At 36.7% G+C, this 13,354-nt stretch overlaps 1 long non-coding RNA gene across 2 annotated transcripts in view; it reads left to right on the top strand.

Annotated features, from left to right (window-relative positions):
- The window catches only part of LOC129419438 (uncharacterized), a 38,260-nt gene that overhangs the window by 9,099 nt on the left and 15,807 nt on the right, over window positions 1-13,354 (top strand). For both annotated transcript variants that reach the window (XR_008636518.2, XR_008636517.2), the window contains one exon: window positions 7,719-7,832. This is a non-coding gene — a long non-coding RNA (uncharacterized lncRNA). The remainder of the gene's footprint in view (window positions 1-7,718; window positions 7,833-13,354) is intronic.

Here is a 13,354-nt window from a genome sequence, read left to right as displayed (position 1 = left end):
TATTTTAACATCAAGAAAGTCCTGCAGTTTATTTTCTATAATTTCTGAATGCTTTAAAAACGAAACTAAAAAGTGAAAGAAGACGCATCTTTGCTTTATATGGATTTGGGACGGTACACCTCACAAAAAAACGTGCAGATAAAGAAAATTGCACGTGCAGAAAACGTGCATTTTAAATGTTTAATGACCATTTAGAGCATTGGATTCGCTAGACGAGAGCTTAATGTTCTTATTTTCATGGAAAGCTCCGACTCATCTAGGCAGCGCCGGTCACTTGCTGCGTCTCAATTCATCCAGCTGTGGTTGAAACAGAAATTGCGTGTTGCGTTAATTGCGCGTTAATAAAATTAGTGCCGTTAAAATGAATTTGCGTTAACGCGTTATTAACGCGTTTATTTTGACAGCCCTAATATATATATATATATATATAAATATATATATATATTTATACAACAGTTATTTCTGGTTCTCGAATCTGATTGGCTAAGAGCTATACGATATTGTGCTGATAATGGCACTGTAACCGCTATACCTTTCGTATTATTCCGCCACCTAGTGAATGGAGGTCCTAAGCAGGCTCATCTCTGAATGGAAAAACACAGACGCGCTGTTTGAATCACTCTCCGTGTGTCTCATTAGTTTACTAGCTCATAAATCAGTCTGTGAATCCCCTCAGAAGTTATTATTCCGTCAAAGATCAGCGCTCTTGTATGTTACGTTAAAGTTAATGGGAGAAATGTCTTGTCACATCGTGTGGACGATTAACACTTGGAAAAAGGAATATAAACACTCGTTTTTTTTTGGAGCTATATCTTTTATCAGAACGCGAAAACACCGTGGAACTGCAGGTAAGCCCTGCAGCTTTTAAATGTGGACATTGATCATTTACTTTATCGTGACGTGACTAATAAAACATGTTATGAGATATCGCCACTGGTATATTTATAAGCAGCATGCAAAAAACATCTCTCTGACACTTATAAAAAAAACAGTTTTGTATAGTACTGACAAGAACAAAGTTTAATAATAATAATCGAGTGCTCGTATCGCGTTAAGAATAAATGAGAAAGCAATAGTAACGTTACACAAGTATAGTTTTATTAACTTTTACCTCGCGCCAAAACAATAACAACACAAAAGACACTAAATATGAATAAAAAAACAAGTACTAGTTTGATCATGACACCAAATACTGCTGATTTGATCTCATTTTGATGATCATAAACAAACAAGGCCAACATGAGAGCCAGGGAATCCCTGTCAGAGATGTAGCCCAGAGAGGGCGGTGGTCAGCGGGGCGAGTGAACACTGACGTCCGCTCATGCTTTGGTTCTCATTCGTACCGAATCTCACTAAGCAAACGTTCAAACAGGCGCTATCTTTACTAATCGACTGCAGATTTAAATATAATACAGATACATTCTCGACTGAACTAATCTTAAAACTACACTTTGTGACCAAGAAACGGTAATATAAAGAAACGGCTTTTCCGTCCATTGAGTTGTTATGAGCTTTAAAGCAGCCGAAAGTTTTACCTGTCATTCTGGCCGCCCTCAAATCCGTGGCGGAAGAAGTAGTTCTCAAACAAAGAGGCTTTTAAAATAACTCCGTTGTTGTTTTCTAGTTTTCGTTTTTCAAACGTGTGCCGTCGAACTGTTGTATAAAAGCAATATCGCTCTCGGAGTCGTGTGATATAGCTCTATATCATCACGGCTGTGATTGCCTCCGGAACTCTGCCTGCGGCCTCGTGCCTCTGGCCTAATCACAGCCGTGATGATATAGAGCTATCACACTCCTACTCGAGCGATATTGCTTAAATATATATATTTCTATATGATATACAAATTTGACAAATGTATAAAATATATATAAAATTCTTAAATGAATATATGTATGTGTGTGTGGTTAATTATACATAATAATTACACAGAGTACACACACATATATTATGCAAAAAATAACTAAATAACTAAAATAAACTTTTATTTTGTATGCGTGATCGTACAAATCGTGATTCATCTTTACCCAGCACTAATCAAGCCATTATACTGATAGTGAAAACTTAAAATTTTCCTCTTCCACTGGAGCAAAAAACAAATATGGCACCTTCTAATGGTGCATTCACACCAGCCGGCAAAAGGCAGCAAAAGTAGTTGGCCGTTTAAACATTTTGAGTGGCTTCGCTTCATTCACTCGTGAAAGCCGAGCGTGAAATTCTAGTCATTCCTTCGAGACATTCACGCAGAAATGTGCATCATGGGAGGGGCTTCTGCGACTCCGCTGATACTTTGCTCACTTCCTGTAATCATGTCACTACTACAGCAAGGTTCTGATTGGTTAACGCAGCGCGGAAATTTGCTGAAGTTCAGATTTTTCAACTTGCGCGTTTCTCGTGGCAACGCTCAATTTGCGCGGAACGCGACATTCGCACCGCACATAACGCGGCGCAGGATGCCTAATCACATCTTTGCATTGACTTAACATGTAAATCACTCGCACTTGCCGCCTCTGCCGCGTCTGATGTGAACCCTGCATAAGTGTTTGAAGCAACAAGATAATGTTTTTTATTTTACTTTTTTTGTGTGTTTTTGTGTAATTATTATGTATAAATACACACACATTCATGTATGTATTTAAGAAACATTTACATGTGTATATATATTTTTATTTATATTTTTATATATTCTATATGATATATAAATTTGAAAAATTTTATATAAATAAAAATTCTGAAATTAATATATTTATGTGTGGTTAATTATACATAATAATTAAACACAGTACACACACATATATTATGCAAAAAATCACTTTTATTTTGTATGCGATTAATCGCGATTAATCTTTGCCCAGCAAAAATTTAAGCCATTATCTACTGATTTTAAAACTTTCCTCTTCCACTGGAGCTCTTAAAACAAATATGGCACGATCTAATGGTGCATTCACACCAGCCGCGGTAGAGGCTCCAAAAACGCGTTATTCACGTGTAGTTGGACGCTTGAACATTTTGAGTTTACTCGCTTCATTCACGCGTGAAATTCTAGTAATTCGAGACATTCATATGGAAATTCGCTTCATGGGAGGAGCTTCTGGGACTCCGCTAAGACTCCGCTCGCTTCCTGTAATCGCATCACTACTACAGCAAGGTCCTGATTGGTTAAAGCGGTGCGGAAATCTGCCTAAGTTCAGATTTTTTTCACTTGTGCGTTTCCCGCGGCAATGCTCAATTCGCGTGCATGCCTACCACACCATTCGCACCGGGCCGCAGGACCCCTAAACGCGTCTTTGCATTGACTTAACATGTAAATCACTCGCGCTTGACGGCTCTACTGCTTCTGATGTGAACCCTGCATAAGTGGTTGAAGCGACAAGATGTTGTTTTTTTAATGAACTTTTCCTTTAAAGTAATAGTTCACCGGAAAATACAAAGCCATTTTAGGCTTATATGACTTTCACAATCATAGTTATATTAAATCAAATTATGAAGGGAGCGAAAGAGAGAGATCAGGGTGTGATGGAAAGGTGCAACGTGCCACAGTTTTGTCTGTGACGTTACATGCTGTTGTTTAAGGCAAACAAACAACAGGTGCTGTGTTTTTGTAAAGCCCTGTTACTCCTGACTGTGAGGAAATTGGAGTCGACAGACCTGTGAAGTTCAAAGGCGAAAAAAACATTAAAACGAGATGCATTGCTCTCAGCGTGCATAGGATATCAAATGGCATGTAACACAGGCAGATACATCAAACATACACCCATGGGACCAGGCGAATTTGCATACACATACAATTACACAAGAGGACTTTAGATTGAGACTAAATAGTTTTCTACTCACAACTGACTGTCATACTGCATGAGTTATGTCACGAAGGGAAAAACACATATTCAATTGATGCACAATAGCAATTATGATACAGGACTTAATAGCGTTTATTTTTCATTTATCATGAATATAAAAGGCTTCCATGGTGACATTCATTTAAATGTTCATTTGTCATTAAAGCCTAGCTCAGCACTTCAACCACATGCTGATCATTTGCATTTTTTCTCTCTCGTCCCTTCTCTTCTTGTCATCTTCTCTTTACCTCCTTGTGGGCGAGTTTGAGTTTGAGTGAAGTTAATCTTCTCGTGAGGCGTCTGTTTGTTCTCAATCGCGCTAGTTTTGAGTTTTTATAGTCTGTTCGTGTTGGGTCATTTTCTGCCACAATTTACCAATGGATTTCCATTTTTCTTAAACCTTTGCTTAGCGTCTCAAATAGAAATATTCATTTTTTCCTACAGACCACAATAATTTTGAAAATGAAAAAACTATACATTTCCTTAATCTGATAGAGCTTAACATAAGATTGGATATGAGGTATTTGCAATGTTCCAACGTGTTGCCGAAACTTTTATTTTTTGAACATTTTAGTGTGCATTCATGCATTAGATGTTTTGATAAATATGTCTCATAATGCTGTGTGACCTTTAAAATGCTTAATGCCAAGTCAGGCATATTGAATGCTGTCTGTGGATGAAATGGTTTTTCAGGGGCTGTCTGTGAGAGTTTGTGTGTGTGTTTGGGCACAATAGTGTATCGTCAAACACAGGGGGCATCACAATGTGGGGCATTTGATTCAGAAAAAGTGATGGACAGCCCTTTCATTTGATGTATTCTTTAAAGGGCTCTGCAGTTTGTGTTGTGGTAGGTGGTCTTCTCTAATGAGGGAACCGACCTTAGACCAGGTCTATCCATCCATCCATCTCTCTCTCTCTCTCTCTCTCTCTCTCTCTCTCTCTCTCTCTCTCTCTCTCTCTCTCTCTCTCTCTCTCTCTCTCTCTCTCTCTCTCTCTCTCTCTCTCTCTCTCTCTCAGGCAATTCGAAACAGGTCAAATTTTAAGTAAACATGACAGTAACAATTTACTTAAAGGGGTGTTCATAAGACTGACATGACACCTTCATGATCATGATATGACACATGTCATGAACATATAGGAGATTTTATTCACATTTATGACAACAGTATCATCTGTTCAGTTATGTAATTTTTAATACGAAGATGACATTGTTTGAGATGTCTTTGTTATGACAACTTGACATAAACCAATACATCATAACTTGTCATAAATATGTCATAAACATAAGAATAATTATCAAACTTAACAAACCTACCAAGCGTTTTAAATTTAAATGTCATTAAGTGTTAATACTCTGTCAAATAGTTTTATAACAGCATCATGGATATTTTTCTTGACCTTAACTACAGTGGTACAAATATAATTTGTCATTAAAATGTTATTAAAGGAATAGTCTACTCATTTTCAATATTAAAATATGTTATTACCTTAACTAAGAATTGTTGATACATCCCTCTATCATCTGTGTGCGTGCACGTAAGCGATAGCATTTAGCTTAGCCCCATTCATTCATTGGTACAGTACCAATCAGAGATAAAGTTAGAAGTGACCAAACACATCAACGTTTTTTCTATTTAAGACGAGTAGTTATACGAGCAAGTTTGGTGGTACAAAATAAAACGTAGCGCTTTTCTTAGCGGATTTAAAAGAGGAACTATATTTTATGGCGTAATAGCACTTTTGGGAGTACTTCGACTCGGCGCAGTAACACCCTCCCTCTCCCATTATGAGAGTGAGAAGGGGAGCGGACTTTTCAGGCTAGTCGAAGTACTCCCAAAAGTGCTATTACGCCATAAAATATAGTTCCTCTTTTAAATCCGCTTAGAAAAGCGCTACGTTTTATTTTGTACCACCAAACTTGCTCGTATAACTACTCGTCTTAAATAGGAAAAACGTTGATGTGTTTGGTCACTTCTAACTTTATCTCTAAATGGTAGCATTGAATGAATGGGGCTAAGCTAAATGCTGACGAAGCGTTGCAGCGCGCTCCAGCGCTTACGTGCACGCACACAGATGATAGAGGGATGTATCAACAATTCTTAGTTAAGCTAATAACATATTTTAATATTGAAAATGAGTAGACTATTCCTTTAAGTGTTAATGCTATGTCTGATGTATGTGCACAATACACACAGAGGGTTCTGAATTTTTTTTTGACATAGAAGAAAAAACTAACAAAACCATTTAATTAATTAATTTAATGTAATTGACTGTTTTCCAATGATATAGACCCAACGCTGCATGGCTTAACCCATTATTGTACTGCTTTCATTGAATTTTAGGTCTCCAAATGCAATAAAATATAATTTTATCAATTATCATTATTATTATTGGATGATTGATTTTATTTCTTAAAGACCTAAAGGAAACCTAAAAAAACATTATATATAACTGAAGAATATTCATGAGGCTGTTATAAAACTATTTAACAGACTATTAACACTTAATGACATTTTAATGACAAATTATAGTTGTAGCACTGTAGTTGAGGTCAAGAAAAATATTCATGACGCTGTTATAAAACTTTTTGACAGAGTATTAACACTTAATGACATTTTAATGACAAATTCAATTTATATCACTGGTAAAAAGTGGTTATTATGTTTTCTTGGTAATGTCAAGTTGTCGTAACAAAGACGGCACCTAAAAATGGCACTTAGTGCCCTATTTTAACGATCTCAGCGCATTGTCTAAAATTCACGACGCACGGTCTAAACGTGCGTGTCTGATTCTACTTTTGCTAATTTAACGACTGGAAAAATTGTTTATGTGCCAAGCACACGGCCTAAAAGGGTTGTTCCTATTCTCCTAATGAGTAATGGCTGTGTTTTGGGCATAACGCGCAATAAACCAATGAGAGTCTCAGCTCTCATCCCCTTTAAAAGCAAGTTGCGCCTGGCGCCATGTCTATTCCCTATTTAGAAAGCGTAATTTTAAAATGAAAAACTAAGCGGAGGAAGTAGACCACCAGTTTAAGAATGATGTTAAAAAATGTATTGTTTTCATTTTTATTAAAATCATTCTTTTTTATTATAACCTTTAAAGGCCGTTTTCTTTCAGTCATAGAAGTAAAAATAGCAGGCTTTTAATTGCTGTAAATGTATTGATATCCTAATCATTGTAATCTCATAAAAAGAATTTGCAAATATGCAAAAAAAAGGTTTGTATTTTAAAAATACAAATAAGAGATAAAGAATTTACAAACGTGTGAAGAGCCGAAGCGTATAGGTGCATATTACTAATGCGTTCATTAAATAACAAAAACACTATTGCACCATTGACTACCAGGTTTTAGTTGGTCAATGGCGTAGTCTATTTTAGTTGCCTCAAAATAGCAACGCGCCAACAATGCGCCTGAACACACCTCGTTTTCAGACCAGAACACCCATGGGGGCAAAATTGGGCACAAATGCATTTGCTATTTAAACAACGTGGTGCTAAACATGAAAATTATCATTGCGCCGGGTTGAAACTAGCAAAAGACACTTGCGTCACGCATTGCGCTGCAATGCGCCGAGTGTATGATAGAGCCCATAATGACAGTTGTCATAAACGTGCATAAAATGTCCTTCATGTTTATGACACGTGTCATGTCATGATTATATAGTTGTCATGTCAGTCTTATGAACATCCCTTTAAGTAAAGTGTTAAAAAATGACTTTTTTTAGCTTTTTCCACTTAAAGGTGGTGTGTATAAATTTGAGTGGTGAGTTTATCCTGATTTTAATCAAGGCGTCTTGTTGCTGTTGACCTCCATACACACTCTTTCTGTGGTCATGCTGTCCTGCTCTTTCTGTGTGAAGTAAAAGCTTTTTTTCATAAAGGTGGTGAGGATCAGGGAGGACGTTGTGGCCTTTGGTGACCAGCAAGGTCTTCATTCAACCCACTGATTGAGCTTTCAGCCCTTCATTCATAATTGAAGGCCATTAACTCCCATGGTAAGTGCCTGTAGTTTAATTAGCTAGTCTGATGGCCCGGTTCATCACTGAGCTCTGAACTTTAATTGAGTCTTCGGTCAGCGGGCAGACAGGAAAAGTGATCCAGTTCACAAATAGCAGTAAGGATGGACATTTTAGAATAACCATTAAACCCCAGGTTTAAAGATTTTACTGGTTTTTGGTCCACCTTTAAGATTGTGTGCCATTCACCATCTGTCCTTACGTTGTCCTTGAAAAGTGCTTATGTGTGTATAACAGTTAGTTCCCTTAAAGGTGCAGTGTGTAAATTTTAGCGGCATCTAGTGGTGAGGTTGCGAATTGCAACCAACAGCTCAGTCCACTTGCTTTTTAAACACATAGAGAAGCTACAGTAGCCACCACCAGACAAACATGTCATTGTTGGAGACAACTTAGTGAAAAAGTTGGTCAGTTAAGGGCTTCTGTAGAAACATGGCTGCACAAAATGGCGACTTCCATGTAAAGGGACTCTCGGTGTATGTAGATAAAACATCTCATTCTAAGGCAATAAACACATAACGGTTCATTATGAAAGGTGTTTATACACCACAGATAATATAGTTTTGTATATTATTTTGCATTTCTGTCAAGATATCCTTCTAAAAATTACACAATGCACCTTTAATTTGAATGCCAGTCAATGTTCCAAAAGCACAGAAATGTTTCACTTTTTAGCTTATTTTGGATCCTCTTATCTGAGCTTCTGGTCTGAATTGCTTTATTCTTCTATATCTCTCACTCCTACCGTACATCTATTGGCATCTTCGTGTGTGTTTATGATTGTATATAAGTAGTGGGGAGGGAAAGCTCAGCTGTTCATAAGATGTGATGGGTAGAGGTGAGATATTCTTACACTCTTATTGCGGTTGAGCCAGAGGGCAGATGAGAGATGGGAACGGTACAATATATGTGGGTTTTTTACAAGGCTTATCATAAACAAGAAACATGCTTCTTGAAGCATATTGTTAACACACTCGGTTCCAGCAAGAGCATTTTTTGGAAAGCCAGGAAAAGTCTACTCGAAACAGAAATGCGCCTCCTGTAGGTAGCTTATGGTACTGCATTATGAAAATCCTAGACGTTATTACTGAATGTGTTGTTGAGTAATATCACTTTCATCTCCAGGGTGAATAAATGATTCTTATTGATATCTCAAGGCTTATAGTATATACAGATAAAAATAGACACAATGTAGAAATTTTAAACCACACTGTGATCTGGCGTGTCCATGTGTATGTGCATGTGTGTTGATAGACTCATGTATAAGGCTGCTTTTGGATGTTTTTGCATTGATAATTGCCCTCGGTTTCACATCTCTTAAAATGTGCGATTCAATCTGTCTCACCAGTTAAGAGTGATTTGCTTGGGGATATGCAGTATTTACATAGATGTCTGTAATATATAAAACAGATGTTGTGATTTTCTTGTGTGTATGTATCAATATCCTTAGGATTTAGCCATCATTATACATCATTATAAAATAATTTCAGAGTGGCTTTTTGATCATTAAAGGGACATTACACTCTTTTTAAATATATGCAAATTTTCCAACTCCCCTAGAGTTAAACATTTGATTTTTACAGTTTTGGAATCCATTCAGCTGATCTCCAGGTCCGGCGCCACCACTTTTAGCATAGCTTAGCATAATCCATTGAATCTGATTAGACCATTAGCATCGCGCTTAAAATAACCACAGAGTTTCGATATTTTTCCTATTTAAAACTTGATTCTTCTGTAATTACATTGTGTACTAAGACTGACGACAAATTTAAAGTTGCGATTTTCTAGGCAAACATGGCTATGAACTATACTCTCATTCTGGCGTAATAATCAAGGACTTTGCTGCCGTAACATGGCTGCAGGAGGCGCAATGGTGTTGCGCAGTGCCTGAAAGTAGTCCCCTTGGTAACTGTCAATGGCAGGGGACTGTTTTCGGGCACTGAAGTTGCTTAATTAATTTATAATAAAATACATCTTCTGGCTTTCAGGTTTATGAATATAGCCATAGGTGCTGGAATGGTGTTAAGAGTAAATAAACAAACAAACTACCTTTAAACTAACACACCTGAAAATCAGATAATGAATTGTTTCTTTGTTTTTTTCATGTCTTTTAGAGAGCACTAAAGTGTGTCAAAATTGTTACTGGTGCACCTTCAAAACAAACAGCTGCATGATACCCTTGGCTACATATGTAATAAACAAACATTTAAAGGGCAATGGACGTGCACAAGTTTTCAAAATCTGCAGGTGCAGAATCAGTGTGGTCCTGGTCATCGTTCTGATGCACCAATGAACTCTACATCAATAATGCCTAGAATGATCAAACGTAAAAACTCAAAACTAAATTTAAACTCATGAACCAATTAGATTAGCTTTGAGTAATATAATAAACAACGCTCGATCGTTTATTCAATAACAGTACTGATCGTGTTATGACCTCACGTGACTCCACTTTCTCCTTCAAACTCCAATACCTGTCTTAGACTCTGGTCCAAGGTGAGAGAAAAAGATAAGATCTGACAGGGAGAACTGCCCCAAGGGAGAAGCCAAAACTACAAGCACTGACACGCTGAGATTGATTGATTATGTCTGTTTTGGCTCAAACACATGGCGGAACAAACTTAGCACTGCGCTACTTCGGTTGTCCCGGCCCTTTTCTCCGCATCCCTCTGGTTCTACCTCACGCACACACACAAACGCAGATACAGTTTATTACATTAACGCCGGGCATTTCACCTCCTGTCAGCAGCAGAATGACAGCAGTGAAGTGTGTGACAAGGTCGGGGCAGAGCTAACCAGATTACACAGAAATTAGGCGATCGTGCCGTTGCCACTGATGCTGGGGAAATGTGCTTTTGGATCAGTGGAGTGTGTGTGTTAATCAACAGGGAATGTGAATGTCATTACATGAAATGTTACATGGATGGGTCAACCTACAAAACGGAAGCCATGTAAAAAATTATATCAAATCAATATTTTTATGTTACTTTAACAAATTAAAGTTGGAGTGTGTAACTTTTAGAAGCATCTAATGACAGAATTCAATATTATACATCAGTAGTGTAATGACCTTACATAATGAACTGTATTGTTTTTATTTTCTTAGAATGAGATGTTTTTATCTACATACTCTATGGGTCCCTTTACATGGAAGTCGCCATTTTACGCCTAGAGAGCATCTTTTTTCCCCACTGTATTTTTTCTTAGATGACGGCAGCTACTGTAGCTCCTCTGTGTGTTACGGTAAATGGTGGACTGGGCCGTTGGCTCACTGTAAAAAATTTCTGTAGAAATTACAGTGTTACTGGGAATTACTGGCAACTAGCTGCCAGTAACTTACTGTAGATTTTACATTTATGTTATTTACTGGCAACATTTTGTTCAAAGTTAAATGAACATGAAAAATTTTCAGACTTTATCTTCTACAGTAAGTTACTGGCAACCAGCTGCAAAATAACAGCAATTTTTTTACAGTGCTACAATTCACAATATCAATGCTAGATTACAGGAGCTTTTCTCCTAGGAGTTTTTTCAACCCCTATGGAGTCAGCTGACATTGGTTTAATTTTAGCTGTTGTATATCCTACTTTTGTTGTCCTCTGTTTTTTTCTGTGTTTTCCTGCTTTTATTAATGTAAAGCTGCTTTGTAACAATTAAACAATTGTGAAAAGTGCTATAGAAATTGAATTGAAGAGATGCCACTTAAATCTACACACTGCACCTTTAACCTCCTAAAACCCGAGCTTTGCTTTGGCTTGCATTTTAAATTTCTTCCAGTTATTTGGGGTTAGGAAGAACCAATAAATATAATAACCAAATATTTTTCTTTGAACATGAAGCAGTGTAATTGTCCACGTTTGTGTACAACAGGTATGTGGACACACCAGGTTTTAGGAGGTTAAAGGAATAGTCAATTTTCCTAAAAGAAAAATCCAGATAATTTACTCACCACCATCCAAAATGTTGATGTCTTTCTTTGTTCAGTCGAGAAGTAATTATGTTTTTTGAGGAATACATTGCAGGATTTTTCTCATTTTGATGGACTTTAATAGACACCAACACTTAACACTTAACTCAACACTTAACAGTTTTTTTCAACGTAGTTTCAAGGGACTATAAATGATCCCAAACGAGGCATAAGGGTCTTATCTAGCGAAACGATTGTCATTTTTGACAAGAAAAATAAAAAATATAAACTTTTAAACCACAACTTCTCATCTAGGTCCGGTCGTGATGCGCCAGCGTGACCTCACGCAATACGTCATGACGTCAAGAGGTCACAGAGGACGAACACGAAACTCCGCCCCAGTGTTGAGAACCACTCCGACGTTGTTGTATGTGGAATGATACTAATTAATGTCTTTGTGTCAGTTTATTGTTTAAAATGGTCCGCAAATGTGTGTTTCATATAACACGTGACCTCTCTACGTCACTACGCATTTACATGAGGTCGCACTGGGCCGGACCTACATGAAAAGTTGTGGTTTAAAAGTGCATTTTTTTTTTCTTGTCAGAAATGACAATCATTTCACTAGATAAGACCCTTATGCCTCATTTGGGATCCTTTATAGTCCTTTGAAACTCAGTTGAAAAAAACTGTTAAGTGTTGAGTTAAGTGTTAAGTGTTGGTGTCTATTAAAGTCCATTAAAATGAGAAAAATCCTGGAATGTTTTCCTCAAAAAACATAATTTCTTCTCGACTGAACAAAGAAAGACATCAACATTTTGGATGACATGGTGGTGAGTAAATTATCTGGATTTTTCTTTTAAGAAAATGGACTATTCCTTTAAGTTAAACAATTTCAACTTGTTTTTCTAAGTTATGTCATCTTATCACAAGTCAAAACTTTAAAATGTAGGTTGAATTGACTTGCATAATTAAGACGTATAAACTTCATGCTGGATTTTTTTAGAATGTGTGTGTGTAAAATATGACTGTGATAAGAATGAAATCTGGTGCCAAATATTACAGTGTGATCATATAGAAATGTATACATTTTATTTAAAAGTCGGGCATTTATTCTAATACGTTTGTCCTTTTTATCACGATGATACCTTTTTTGAGCTGTCCATCTTCATCGTGCATCTTTATATTTTTGATATTTCATATGCATATAAATCTAAGCACAATCCTCAGTTTACAAATTTTTAAAATCATTTGTCGAAAACAATAAGGCAGAAATCATCCATTCATGTCAAAATTTGATCAGTTCAATTGGATTGCCCATTTAAAAAAGGCCTGGATTTGTCTACCCTGCTAGTATTTTCCTTTCGAACATAATGAACTGTTACATAAATTAAATGCTGTAATAATTACATTCTTTATTTTCTACTTTTTACTCTGTTTTGTTAAGATTTTCAGACGGGATGATCTCAACCCTGTCATGTTAGTGCATTAACTAATGTTAATGGTTACAACTTTTGATTTTAAAAATGAATTAGTAAATGCTGGAATCAACATGAACTTGTCACGGTAGGAAAATCCATTGTTTTCCTCCGTGTCA

The sequence above is a fragment of the Misgurnus anguillicaudatus genome, chromosome 15 (genome assembly GCF_027580225.2).
Source record: "Misgurnus anguillicaudatus chromosome 15, ASM2758022v2, whole genome shotgun sequence".
Lineage (NCBI taxonomy): Eukaryota > Metazoa > Chordata > Actinopteri > Cypriniformes > Cobitidae > Misgurnus > Misgurnus anguillicaudatus.
This window is presented reverse-complemented; position numbering and strand designations above follow the sequence as displayed.